At 32.5% G+C, this 14,946-nt stretch overlaps 1 long non-coding RNA gene and 1 pseudogene across 2 annotated transcripts; one reads left to right on the top strand and one right to left on the bottom strand.

Moving 5' to 3' along the window:
• Nucleotides 1–108: 108 nt before the first annotated feature.
• LOC136340068 (uncharacterized) lies at nt 109–13,569 on the bottom strand. Of its 2 annotated transcripts, XR_010732252.1 has the most exons (6): nt 13,477–13,569; nt 13,049–13,231; nt 2,042–4,934; nt 1,682–1,832; nt 1,488–1,617; nt 109–1,311 (listed from the first exon to the last, which is right to left on the bottom strand). It is a non-coding gene; the product is annotated as an uncharacterized lncRNA (long non-coding RNA). The 2 variants fall into 2 exon arrangements; XR_010732251.1 differs by lacking the exons at nt 13,049–13,231; nt 13,477–13,569 and having other exon boundaries at nt 2,042–6,356.
• LOC136340350 (uncharacterized) lies at nt 11,024–11,946 on the top strand (annotated as a pseudogene).
• Nucleotides 13,570–14,946: the final 1,377 nt, after the last annotated feature.

Below are 14,946 nucleotides of genomic sequence, written 5' to 3' on the forward strand. Positions count from 1 at the left end.
GATATATAGAGAAATAAGAATATAAAATATTAATGTTTGTAATACATAAATTTATAAAACTGTATTTGTTGGGATTGGACAAATGTCAGTAAATAAAAACAAGAGCAATAGTGAATGCATCTTTCTATTTAAAGCCAGCATGTTAATGAAACAAATTATCGTTGAGTTGAATTATGGTTTTTGTAACGAACTAGGGTTCTTTTCAAACGTATATTATGTAATTAAGGTTTTTTGGATTAAAATATTAAACAGCCTGTATATAATTGGAATAAAATTAAATTATGTCAAAAATTTCGTTTAACTGAAAAATATTAAAAGGTAACAATCCTCAAAAATGTATACGATATCCCCATAGGGTTTTGGTTAATCATTAAGTTAAATTCAAATAAAGATTAGTTATTAACGGCCTGTCTACATAGGACAATCGGCAGAACTTCAATCAATCATATATACCCCTTGTCGCATGTTACACTTCCAAACGGAACAGGAATTGAGAAATCTCGATGAGGTGCATGTAGAACTTAAATTTTCATAAATTGGAATGAAAAGTTGCTTCTTGATTCTTCTTTTGTAGAATTTTCGGATATTTCTGCAGCAAAGAGCTGTTAATTTCTCATTAAAGTTATTTATTTGATGAATTATAATCAGAATTTCGAGTTACAAAATTGCAAAAAAGTTGTTATCTACACATGCAAGAATTATTTTGTTAACAATTGGAAATATAACTCTGTTCATTCTTCTGTAGATTTGGCAGTTTCAGGGTCTCTTCTAGATTAGATTTCTTGTTTCTTCTATAAAGTTGGCACTTAAAGACTATAAACGCTGTTGAGAGTATGTCGATTTGCTCAAAAGCCAGGGGAGAAAGTTTTCTATATATATATAACTTATTTTTTAACAAAATAGAAATAAAAACTTACTTCTTGTTTTGTATATCTCAAATCTTCAGTCTTCCTTATAAAAAAGCTGTTAATTGTTCGTTAAACTTGATAATTTCATGAATTATAAAGAGGGTCTATATTTTCAAAATTGAATCAAATTTATTGGAAATATTGTCTATACGTGCAAAAAATAATTTCTTTAAAACTAGAAATGCAATTCTGTCTATTCTTTTGCGGATCTAGTACCTTCAGATTTTACTTGAAAATTAAGTTCTCAATTCCTAAAGTTAGCATTTCACGCTTATGAACAGTATGTAGAGCGTTTTAATTCACTTAAATATCTCAAAAACATGAAGAAGTTAATTTTTCATAAATTAAGATAAGAATTTGCTTCTTGCTTCATATCCTGTAGGTCTCCCATCTTTAGGCATTCCTATAGCAAAGAGTTGTTAATTTCTCGTTACAGTTAGTAAATCCATGAATTTTACAGATTGTAAGGAGTAATGTCTACACTTTATTTTGCTGTGACGTAGAGAACACGTAATGTCCGTAAGTAATCCAGACCAATATTTTAATTTTAGAGGATGAAATCAAGAACAAAATACATACCTTTTTTGTGGAACTTGGCTAAAAATTGCATCACGAACAGCAATTCTCCAGAACCCTAAGTAGAAAGACTGATAACCTTGTTTTGAAACGCCTTCTTGCACAACACGTGACGACAGACCCAAATTCGATGCTGCAGATATATGTTAAGAACACATATAGTACATATCTCAAAGATGTATATAAATAACACTTACCTATGTCTCCCACAGAAGTAAGGATTTTTTTGTCTCCTCAAGAGTCTTCAAATTATTGGATCAAAGCCGTAATTAATAGTATGACGTTCAGTGGCGGTACCAAAGGATAGACGCAACGGGTTCCGAAATAAATTACTTTTACGACTGAAGGCTGATGGAAACAAAAAAACTTTAATTATTATGGCTACACAGCGACAACTTTTACTAATTTTAGCTACTGACAAAAAATTAGTAATAAAACTTTTATTATTGCACAAGTTTTTGTTGGTTGCGTACAACATGACAATTGCTCATTGCTCGATTTGTCTCATTATTCATGTAAATTAATCGTTTTCTTGAAATTGTTTAGTCACCACGTACCTTAACTATAGTTCAAAAGGCTGTTGGCTTCTGAATATTCAGTCCATGGTTGCTCTAGAGGCCCGTTTTACATCGCCTGAATCGAAATCTGCTAACAAATCAAAAGAATCAAAATGGTTATATACAGAAGTTATTCTTTTACAAATTAGAAATGTAAAGTTGTTTCTTCCTCTATCTGTCTGATATTGTCGCTGGTAAATCTTCGTTAAAATTGGGAATTTCAGTAATTATAGAAAGGGAGGTTAGAGTTTAAAACTTACATAAAACTAATTGAAAATACTGCAGACACATGCAAGAATAATTTGCAATATTAATATAAAATAATAATGATCAAATAATAATTTGTTAAAAATTAGAAATATGAACTTGTCTACTCTTTTGTAAATTTCACAGCTTCAGTTTCTTTCTTCAGACCAGACTTTTTGATTCCTCTATAAAGTAAGTATTTAAAGAATATAAATGGTACTCCACCTAGTATCTAGCATCTAAATTTTTTTCAAAGCCATTGGGAAAAAAATCGTATATACACAACTTACTTTATCATAAAATGAAAATATAAAATTACTTCTTCGTCTGTAGATCTCAAATCTTCAAATTTCATTATAACTAGGAGCTGTTAATTATTTCTTGAATGCAGTAACTTCATGAAATACAAAGAGTGCTTAGAGTACTAAACTTCAATTAAAGTTATTGGAAATGTCGTCTACATATGAAGAAATCGTTTTTCTTTTATTGGAAATACACTTCTGTTGATTCTTCAATAAATATTCCAGCTTTAAATTTTTCTTTAGAATGGATTCCTTCATTCCACAACACAGTTAGCATTCAAAGATTATGGGCAATGTGTAAAGCTTTCTAATTTGTTAAAACGTCTAAAAAATTGTCTGTATACATTATAAAACTTAATTTTTCATAAATTATAGTGAAAAGTTTCTTTTTGCTTCATGTTTTGTAGGTCTTCTATTTTCAGACATTCTTAGAAGAAACAGCTTATACTTCCTCGTTAAAGTTAAGAACTTCATGAATTATAGATTAAGTTTAAAGTCTGAATATGGAATAAAAGCTGTTTGAAATGGAACCAGCATATGCCTGTTAAAATGTAGAAATGTCAGATTATTTAATCTTCTGTAGATCTCGCAGTTTCACAATCTTCTCTGCAATGCCCCATTGTACGTTGTATACAACGTACTAATTTGCTTAAACATCTCAAAAAATGTCTACATGCAAAACTTACTTTCTAATAAATTGAAAGTGGAAAGTTGCTTCTTCTCCTGCTGTGGATCTCAAATCTTCAGTTTTCACTATAGAAATCACTTGTAAATTTTTTCTTAAATTTAGGAATTTCATAAAATACAAATGAAGGTTAGAATTAAAATTAAATTAAAGTTATTGGAAATTTTGTTGACACATTCAAGAATTAATTTATTATAAATAATAAATTATATATAAATTCAAGTTTGTCTATTCTTCTGTAAATTTCTGGAATGGAGCTCCTGATTCTTCCATAAAATGAGCAATTTAAGATTATTAATGAAATTTCGAACATATCAATTTACTCAAACGTCCATCGCAAATTTTTCTACATACAAAACTTTATTTTTTCTGCAATCTCCAGATGTTTCTATAGGAAAGAGCGATTAGTATCATATTAAAAGCGAGTAATTTTAAAAATTGTGGAGGAACTTTAGAATTTGAAAATAAATCAAAGCCGTTTGAAGTGCAGCCACCAGACGCTTGTTCAAAAAGTACAAATGCCAGTTGATTTAATCTTTTGTACATATATTTTTAGATTATTTTTTAGAGTGAAACTCTTGACTTCTCTTCATTTCAAGTTAACATTTAAAAATTATTATGCTTATATAGCCATATATTGTATTTATACACTACATTTACTTTTTCATAAAATGGAAATGTTCAATTTCTTCTGCTGTAGATTTTGCACTTTCAAAACTCCTAATACAAATTTAAATATTAGTTAAATCTTGAAATTTTATGTATTTTAGACAGAGTTTATATTTTCAATAACTGCTAAAACTTATCAAAATTGTTACCCATACATGTAAGAATTAAGTTATTAACAGTTGTAAATGCAAATACATATGTCCCATTCTTCTGTAGTCTTCGTAGCTTCGGATGCTTCTTTAAAATGGAGTTCTATTTTCTCAATAAAGTTATCATTTAAAGATTATGAACAATGTGTAGTTTCCTAATTTGATTTAACGTCTCAAAAACTATCTACATGCAAAATTTAATTTTTCAAAAGTTGGAAAGAAAAGTAGCTTCTTGCTTCATCTTGTATAAGTTTCTCATATTCAGATATTCCTTTAGCAAAGAGGTGATAGCTCCTCGTTCAAATTAGTAATTTTATGAATTATAGAGTTTACTTTTAAAATTAAACAAAATCTGTATAAAATGTAACTGGCAGGTGCCTGTCAAAAATTAGAAATACACGTTTCTTGCAAGTATACACGCATTCTGCAGGTGTCGGATTTTCAGATTCTTCTCTAAAATGGGACTCTTGATTTCTGTATAAAGTGAATATTTAAAAATTATTATCCTTATATTATATATAAAGCATATCGTGCAATAAGAAAAAACTTAAAAATGTAATTCTAAAAAGAAATACTTACAAATACTAAATTCCTCATTTTATTGAAATTGGTTTTTCTTAGCTACAGTAACACAGACCGTCCATTGGAGATCTGGTCGGCCATTCTGTAGAGGTCGAAACCCAATACACACCTTCGCAATCTAAACGCAGCAAACAAGACCAACAACGGCAAGCACTGAAATGGTTAACGCCCCCGCCTGCGGCGCATGCGCAATATTACATGTTCTTGTGGTAGGACCTCTTCTCCTCGCTTGTCACTTAATACGTTCTTTCCTAACAATGCTACAAAGCATGCAAAACTTCTTTTACGTATGTACATACATGTGTCGCAATAAGGGATGAGACTACACGTCCTTCAATTCTCTTATCTTGTTTATTATCAAATATGTTCCCTAGTTCAATTACGGAATGCCGCTTTATTAAAGCACAAGTTAAAGTAATTGCATTAGTCCATAATTATTCGTAACATTTTAATTTAAAGAAAATAACGATTTACTTTAACTTTTTTGTTTCCTTATGATTTGTCAGGGAATATGCACATTCAGTTAAATTTTTTAATTCTGAGATTAATGTTTGCCCCATCAAGACATGGAAGTTGATTTCAAGGATGAGCAAACCATTTTCTTGTTTAGAAAACAATACTGTAAACCTTTCAAAAATGTCAACATCTTTGGAATAACATGTTATATATGTAACAAAAAAGGCATTAATTCTTCGGCCGACCATGCGAATCGATGAGCAAGCATCAGAAACCAAGATTCTAATTTCCGAATAATACAAACTAAACTTATTATTTATCAGGCAATTCATAATTAATAATATCATTTGTGTAGATTTTGAATATCTATACAGAAACACACAACTCCACAGCAATATCTTCCTGATCTCATACTTCCCCTCGTTTTGGAGTAACAGATATTCCGACCGGATCTATGAATGAAACATAGTTTTAGTTGAAAAATGAATTTTGCGACGTTAAAGCTTACAGAAAGTTGTCACTTTTACAAGAATTGCAGACAGTTTTTCACATAGGCTTATTTTCTTTGAAAAGGATTATAACTGCATCATTATTTACCTCTGAACATGCATGTAAAATACCGCTTTTATGTCTAGGAAAAAAAGTAGTTGCATTAATTCATCGCTAATGTAGTGATGGTACAATGGTAAACTCTTGTTATATCGCAGGTATTTCTAAATTATAAATAATGTGCATAATTTCGTTTCGTTTCATGAGTAGTAATTGGTGGACGGATCCTTTGGTTCCTGTCAATTTCAGTGAATTGCTGTAAAAGCAACATTTGTTACTGAATTGGAATAATTATTAGTTCGTATTAATTCGGTGTAAATTTAATTGCGCTGTGCTGAGATATCTGACTCAAAAAACTCTGATAATAAAGAAAATTCGTGGGAAGTCGGGTTTTTTCATTAAAATTTCAGAAGTTGATCAAGAATTATGAAATCAGCTTAATTTGTTGAAAGGAATGTGATGCTCATTGGTCCGGCAAATTTATGGATTTTATTTCATCAAGATCTTTAAGTTTTCAACGCTTTAAAAAGCCCTTTAAAAAGCAAAGAAGCGACTAGAACTATGATGAAGATTTCTATGAAATGAAAAAATATGCAGATTAAGTTTTAAATAATAATTCATCATCAACTCTTACAAACTATTATGTTAATTTTATACACCTATCAGATGTACTTACAGCAGTTTTAAGTAGCGTTAATAATGATGCAAAGAAACATCTCTATTTTCAATTTTAACGTCAATAAATATAAAATGCTAATTCACAGGATGAGTTACTTGTGTGTGAATAGTTGCACTGATGTTTGAAACATACTAAAAATTTGTGATTGACCCTACATTTCACTCAGCTATCAGCTGTATTCAAAAATGCATAGGTTCTTCTGCCTATGCTACTGGCACTGGTTTTATAAACACAATAATGATGATTATCAACAGTAATATGAATGAAAAAATAGACAAAAACTTCCATAAATGCACACCTGCAGTATCGGACAAAATTAGAGCAACTTTTGAAATATTCTTTTAAATTTAAGTTCTCTAAAAAATAATGAAATATTTTATCATAAATATTCAGCTTAAGGTAGTTGGTATAAAATACATTTGCTATAAATAGTTTAAATTGTTGTTGGGAATAAAAAAATTAAAAAATCGTTTTCATCTAAAATTCTTTGCGACAAAATAAGAGCAACCAATGTTTAAATATTTTGTATTTCTGACTTTCCTGTGGTCTTTTAAACAACTAATATCTACGATTATGCCTCGTGGTGTTCACTATTCAGTTGATCTAAAACAAAAAATTATTAGTGCATATGAGAGTGGGAAATCGCAAAAACTTATATCGGAAGTTTTTGGCATAAAAAAAGATGTTGTATCAAAAACTATCAGGAGATTCACTGACCGTGGTGACGTAACGAATTTAAAACGAGGTGGTCGGAAAAGAAAAACGACAGAGAAGTTAGACAGGCGTCTTATAAGGCTAAGTAAAAAAAACCCTGAAATGTCAGCTCGCCAGATTATTACACAACCAGGAGAAGTTAGTGTTTCTTCTAGAACAGTTCAACGTCGATTAACAGAACGTGGTTTAAAAGGAAGGAAACCTGCCAAAAAACCACATCTTTCACTAAAAAATAGAGAGGCCAGGATGTTGTTCGCCACCTACCACCGAGATTGGACTCCTCAACAGTGGAAGAAAGTATTATTTTCCGATGAATCCAAGTTTTGCATCTACGGAAGTGATGGAGCTCAATGGGTACGTTGCCCAAATGGCCAAAGACTTAATCCAAAGTACGTAAAAACTACCATTAAACATGGAAGAGGAAATATTATGGTTTGGGGTTGTTTGTCTGCTTACGGAACTGGTCCACTTTATAGGATTAAGGACAAAATGCATAGATTTGAGTATCAGTATACTAGAGAATGTTATGTATCCATATGCCGAATGGGAAATGCCTCTTAAGTTTGTCTACCAACACGACAACGATGCTAAGCATACTGCGAAAATAGTAAAAGCTTGGTTCGTGGGAAAGAAAGTCGAGGCAATGAAATGGCCAGCCCAATCTCCGGACTTAAATCCCATTGAGAGCCTTTGAGAGATCATAGATAACAAAATCCCAGGAAAAAATATTACCAATCAGGATAATTTATTTGAAGAAATAGAGAACGCCTGGAAGTCTATTGACCCTGACATCATTTCAAATTTAATTTCTTCAATGCCAAAAAGGTGTGAGCTAGTTCTTCAAAACAAGGGGTATTGGACTAAATATTAATGGTAATACACAGAAAATTGTTCTAAATATAATATTCATTCAAATAATTTTCAAGTTGCGTTAATTTTATCGCTCCAATTGTAGTGGTAAAAGGTTTTCTTTTTCCTTCTCCTCTAAAATGTGCTTTTTAAACATTGAGTTTCAGGTGTAAATTATAATAGGCTGTAAACATATTACTGATAATAACACATCTTATTTTTAAAGAAACAATATCAATTTAAAATTAAATTTCTAAATTTGCTCTAATTTTGTCCGATACTGTATGTACACTGGTCCGCAATAGTCTTGGTGCCCTTCTATCAAACGTATATTATTGACTATTTCTTTTTAACAACTAGTATAATTTTTATTTACACTTTACATATTAATTCATACACTTCTGCTACATTAAATAATGTAACTAATTAAAGATATAATTATCGGCATGTTAAGAAAAAAATACATTTTCGTCCGGCGGGCAAAATACAACCTCGCAAAAGTCTTGGTATGCGTAAAAGTATGTTTGTTGGAAAAACTCCAACATAAAGATCGCTCTCACGTATTGCCCTAACATCTGGGTAATAAATCTGGTAAAGAGAGAAACCAGAAACAAAAGCTCGACATACCACTGGGTGCCAAACCATGGGTACCGCGCTAATCACCTCTCATCTAGTGCACATCCACCCTGATTTATGAAGTGCAAATTGCCCAAACACATTAAGGGCAGCAGTAAATTAGGATGAAATGTGGCAACAAACGCGCAAGTGGACATAAACCAGAGGGTGTTAGCGGTAAGGTAATGGTGTGAAAGCGTCAAGGTGGCGACTTTCTCATGAAATCGTGGGAACCCAAATTCGGGAACCTGCGTCTTTTCGGGAAGGGGCACGAACTCCTCTTGGAGCAAAGGGCAGAACCGTTTTTCACCCCGTCGCGAAAGCAGCAAACTTCTCTAGCTCTCGTTGCCATATAACCCCATACACGGGCATTATTGTTAATAAGTTAGTCACAACTCACCCTGTAATTCAACTAGTCTGTGATTAAATTTAATGTAATTTGTGTAACCGAGTTTATATAATTTCTCGAACCTTTGGAACCCCATTACTTTATGATGGTAGCCCGTCTGGTCCTTCGAATCAACAAAGAAACCTCGCCAGCGTATTTGGATTCCTCTGCGGGTGCCTAGTGAGGCAGTCACTACTGTTAGGCAGGAACTCAGGAAGCCCCTGACCTAAACAATGTTTATTTTTATTTTTGATGATATTGCAAAAAAAAAGAAAGAACAGCCAAGGTAGGTCTAAATATGTACATAGTATATTGAAATCAAATTTGTTATCAGTTTAAGTTTACTTCCGTTAACTTTAAAATGGCACGAACAGAATTAAATATTAGTGAACGCAAAATTGCAATAAATTTGCATAAAGAAGGAAAATCCTATACTGAAATTGTAAATATTTTGAAAAGAAGTAAATCCACAATTCAAAAAGTTATTAATCGACATAATACTGAAGGAAGAATTCAAAATAAAGTTCGAACGGGCCGCCCACGGAAGTTAACGCAACGAGAGGAAAGATGGATACTCATGGAAGTCAAAAAGAACCCCAAACAAAGTGCTCCAAAAATTGCTGCTGAGTTGCAGCAACAATATGGAAAGATAGTGCATGGAGACACAGTTCGTCGAGTATTACATCGAGATGGTTTTAAAAGTCGTACTTCTCGCAAGAAGCCATATGTTAGTAAGCAGAATAGGTTGAAGAGATTGGAATTTGCTCAGGAGTACAAAAATTCATCTCCTCACTTCTGGGATAAAGTGATTTGGTCACACGAAAGTCGATTTAATGTTTTTGGATCTGATGGATGCATAAAAGTGTGGCGAAAGTCAAATACGGCATTGAGTCCCAGCAACACTATTAAAACCATGAAACATGGAGGTGGCGGTATCATGGTTTGGGGTTGTATGTCAGCAGCTGGAGTGGGTAATATTTATATAACAGAGGGAATCATGGATCATAAAATGTATCTCAACATTTTAAAGACAAATCTTAAAGCAAAGTGCCCAAAAGTTAGGGCTTGCTGAGGATGTTTACTTCCAGCAAGACAACGACACCAAACATAAGGCCTGCAATGTACGTCAGTGGCTCATATATAATAATACCCTTCATTTGTTGGAAACACCTCCTCAGAGTCCAGACTTAAACCCGATTAAACATTTATGGAGTGTTTTAGTGTCTAAAATTCGTCAGCACCATATTCAAAATAAAGAATGTCTAAAATGGATTATTTTGGAGGAGTGGCCTAAGATAACCGCTGATATAACAAAAAAACTTGTTCATTCAACGCCAAATAAGCTATTACAAGTTATAAAATTAAAGGGGTACCCAACAGGGTACTAATAATTATATGTACCATAAATATACCTTTATTCTGTTATAGGTACCAGGACTTTTGCGAGGTTGTATTTTGCCCGCCGGACGAAAATGTATTTTTTTCTTAACATGCCGATAATTATACTAGTTGTTAAAAAGAAATAGGCAATAATCTACGTTTGATAGAAGGGTACCAAGACTATTGCGGGCCAGTGTATACAGGGTGAGTCTTAAGTAATGGGACACAGAGCAACGATGGATTTATGACATAAAAACAATGCAATATAGCTAAATTTATGTTATACCAAAAGTTAATAATAACTGAGATACAGGGTGCCAAAGTTGAAAAATGAAATCAAATTTTCTTTAATATCTCTGGAACAGTTCGGGCTAATTTCACGAAATTTCTTATATAGGGGTTTTTGGAGATGATCAATTCAAATTTATCGACGATTTCGGTGTATCTTCTAGAGGGTGCCACAATCGACAATTAGGAGTCATTTAAACCATTTACACTTTTTTGTGCCACGGCGTATGTCATTTTGTCCTCATAAAATTTGTTCCCCTACCTTTTCTAGTTAAAAAAGTTATACCTTATTGGTGTCGCTAGGAGCAACGGTTTTCGAGAAATTCAATTAAATAACTTAAATTCCCATTTTTTCTACTTGTTGACATGTAATAACATAATTTTTTTGTATTGTTAAAAAAGCACAAAGATTACATGAAAACAATTACAAAACAATTTACAATTTAATTAAAATGCCGAGACATAATAATTATTCTAATGTTGAAATGAGAGATATGGTGTGTGTATACGCTCAAGAAAATTATAACGGGCGTCAAGCTTGTCAACGTTATTTCGAAATGTACTCAAATCGCCAACAACCAAATTTTAAAACGTTTAAAAGAATTTACGATCGATTGGGTGAGACCGGCTCATTTCAACATAAAAAAACCGTTGGATGCCCGAAAATGATTACACCAGAGCAAGAAGAAGAAATTCTAGAAGGCGTTGTTGATAACCCAGAAATAAGTACAAGGCGTATGGTAGCACGTGCAGGAGTAAGTCAAAAATCAGTAGTGCGAATTTTTTCATGAAGAGAAACTGTATCCGTACCATTTTACGCCGGTGCAAAACTTATGTAAAGTCGATCTTCAAGCGAGATTGCAATTTTGTAACTTCTTTCGGATGTGCCAGAACGAAGATCCACTGTTTTAAAATAAGGTCCTCTTTACGGATGAGGCAACTTTTACCTATCGAGGTATAATTAACCACCGTAACAAACATGCATGGGATACAGAAAACCCTCACCTAACTACTGAACGCCACTTTCAGCACGAATTTACAATAAATGTTTGGTGCGGGATTATTGACGACTATTTCGTAGGACCCTATGTATTACCACCCAAATTGAATGGTCCTCTGTACTTAGAGTTCCTCCAAAATGAACTAGGGAACCTTCTTGATGATGTGCCTCTGAATTTAAGGCAAGTAATGATTTTTATGCAAGATGGCGCACCCGCACATTTTTCTCGTCCAGTAAGGGATTTCTTAAGTACAAGTTTTGCCAATCGTTGTATAGGACGTGGATTTGAAATACCCTGGCCCCCACGGAGTCCCAACTTCAATCCTATGGACTTTTGTGTATGGGGTTACATGAAATCTTCCATTTACCAAAATACACCTGAAAAATTATTAAACAAAATTCAAAATGCAGCTACATTATTTCGAAATGAACAATTGCTATTTAAAATAAAGAGGTCGTTCTGTAAAATAATTGCAAAATGTATCCAAGTAAATGGTGGACACGTCGAACATTTATTGTCACAGGAAGATATGTTTAATTTCTAATTTTTTTAGTTATTGTTAAAATATTCGTTTGGAGCTTAAATAAATATATCAATAGAAGACCAACTACGGTATTAAATTGTTTTCATATAATCTTTGTGCTTTTTTAACAATACAAAAAAATTATATTATTACATGTCAACAAGTAGAAAAAATGGGAATATAAGTTATTTAATTGAATTTCTCGAAAACCGTTGCTCCTAGCGACACCAATAAGGTATAACTTTTTTAACTAGAAAAGGTAGGGGAACAAATTTTATGAGGACAAAATGACATACGCCGTGGCACAAAAAAGTTTAAATGGTTTAAATGACTCCTAATTGTCGATTGTGGCACCCTCTAGAAGATACACCGAAATCGTCGATAAATTTGAATTGATCATCTCCAAAAACCCCTATATAAGAAATTTCGTGAAATTAGCCCGAACTGTTCCAGAGATATTAAAGAAAATTTGATTTCATTTTTCAACTTTGGCACCCTGTATCTCAGTTATTATCAACTTTTGGTATAACATAAATTTAGCTATATTGCATTGTTTTTATGTCATAAATCCATCGTTGCTCTGTGTCCCATTACTTAAGACTCACCCTGTAAAGGCCCGGAACAAATATTGATGCACGTCATCACCTTACTGTGACGTCGAGGGCAGTCAGTATTTCCAAGTAACCTAAGCCGATAATTTAATTTTTTACCACAAAATCCAAAATGAAACACACACTTTTTTTTATACGCACGTCCAAAAATTACAAATACTAAAACAACTGAACACAAAGTGACCCGCTTAGTTACATCGTTTTGCTATGCTTTTTTCTTGTACAAAATGTGACAGACGCAAATTCTATGCTACAGCTTTGCGTTAAAAACACAAAAATATAGTGCATAATATCTTAAAGATGTTTAAAAATAACACTTACCTACGTTTTCCATAGAAGTATGGGCCCCTTGTCCTCTCAATAGGCTTCAAATTATTGGATGAAAGCTGCTATTTGCTCTTTTACGAAGACAGGAACAAAGTGGTAACAGTGCAGTATGACGTTCAGTGGCGGCGCCAACGAATAATCAAGGGTTCCGAAATGCATTACCTTTTTGACAAAAGGCTGCTGAAACCAAAGGATACTTTAATTATTACGGCTACACAGGGACAACTTTCATCAATTGAAACACGAATGCTCGCATAAATTCGAGAAACTGACAAACAATTAATCATAAACGCCTTTATTATTGGACCTTTATTATTATTATTATTATTTTGTCAGTTGCACACGATACGACAGTTACTGTTTACTTGATTTATCTCTCTTTACATTACTTGTTTTCTTGAAATTGTTTGGTCACCACATACCTTAGCTGCGCTTCGAAAGGTTGTTGGCTTTATGCATCTATGTCCATGTTTGATATAGATGGCCATTTGACAAAGCACAAATCGAACTTTGCTGAAAATCAAAAGAAAACATTTGGCTATATACAGAAATTGTTCTATCACATACTAAAAACACAAGATAGTTAATACCTCCGTAGGTCTGACGTCTTCGGATTTCCTTATAATGTGGAGATGGTCTTCGCTCTTCGTTATATCTAGCAATTTCATGAATCGCAGAAGGGATTCACAGTTTAAAAACTGCATAAGTTAATGAAAATTTTGCCGATACATGCAAGAATTATTTTGCTTATGGCTAAAAATACACGTTGGTGTATTTCGTAGATTTCATAGCTTCAGATTTTCCTTGGAGCTTTTGATTCCACCACACAGATAGCATTTAAGCATTATAAACGCTGTTTAGAGCAACATTTTCTAAAACGTTCACAGATAAATTTTCCTATATACAGAAGTATGATTTTTTCATATAGTGACATTAAGAATCTCTTCTTCCTTGATTTTTTTGAGGTGGCCCATCTTGAAATATTCCTATAGGAAAGAACCGTTAATTATTCTTTAAAACTGATAATTTCATAAATTAGAGGCACTTTAGAATGTGAAAATTAAGTAAAAACAATTTGAAATGTACCCGATAGATAGTTGTCAAAAAGTAGAAGTATATAATTACCAAATTTCTTACAGGTGTCGTATCTTCAGATTGTTCGCTATAATGGTGCTCTTGATTCTGTTATATACTTAGCATTTAATGATTGTTATGTCCTAGTTATATAACTACACGTACTTTTTCAAAAAATGAAAATGCACAACTTCTTCTGCGGTAAATTTTACGTCTCCGAATGTGCCAATGCAAACTTAAATATTCATAAAATTTGTACTTTTAAAAATTGCAGGAGTTTAGAAACTGCATAAAAGTTATTGAAAATTTTGCCACAACATGCAGAAATTAATTTGTTAACAGTTGTAAAAACAAATATGTCCCTTTTTTGTGTAGACTTCCTAGCTTCAGTTTTTTCTTCAAAATGTAGCTCTTCATTTTTCTATAAATTTAACTTTTAAAGATTATAAACGGTATTTAGAGCACTTGAACTTTCTCAAACGCTATCGGGGAAAAATTCCTACATTAAGACCTTTGTTATAAAATAGAAATATAAAATTGTTCTTTCGTGGATCTCAAATCTTCAGATTTCATTATACACAGAAAGTTTAAGTTAGTTGTTGATCTTAGTAATTGCATGAATTATAGAGCTTTGAGTAACAAAATTGAACCAAAATTACAAGAAATGTTGCCTAATACTTAGGAATTAATTTGTTAAAAATTGTAAATATTATTGTCTTTGTTCTTTTATAGATGTCGTAGCTTCAGATTTTCCTCTGGAATAGAGCTCTTGATACCTGTATAAAGTTTTCATTTAAAAATTATGAACAGTGTGTAAA

The sequence above is a fragment of the Euwallacea fornicatus genome, chromosome 7 (genome assembly GCF_040115645.1).
Source record: "Euwallacea fornicatus isolate EFF26 chromosome 7, ASM4011564v1, whole genome shotgun sequence".
NCBI lineage: Eukaryota > Metazoa > Arthropoda > Insecta > Coleoptera > Curculionidae > Euwallacea > Euwallacea fornicatus.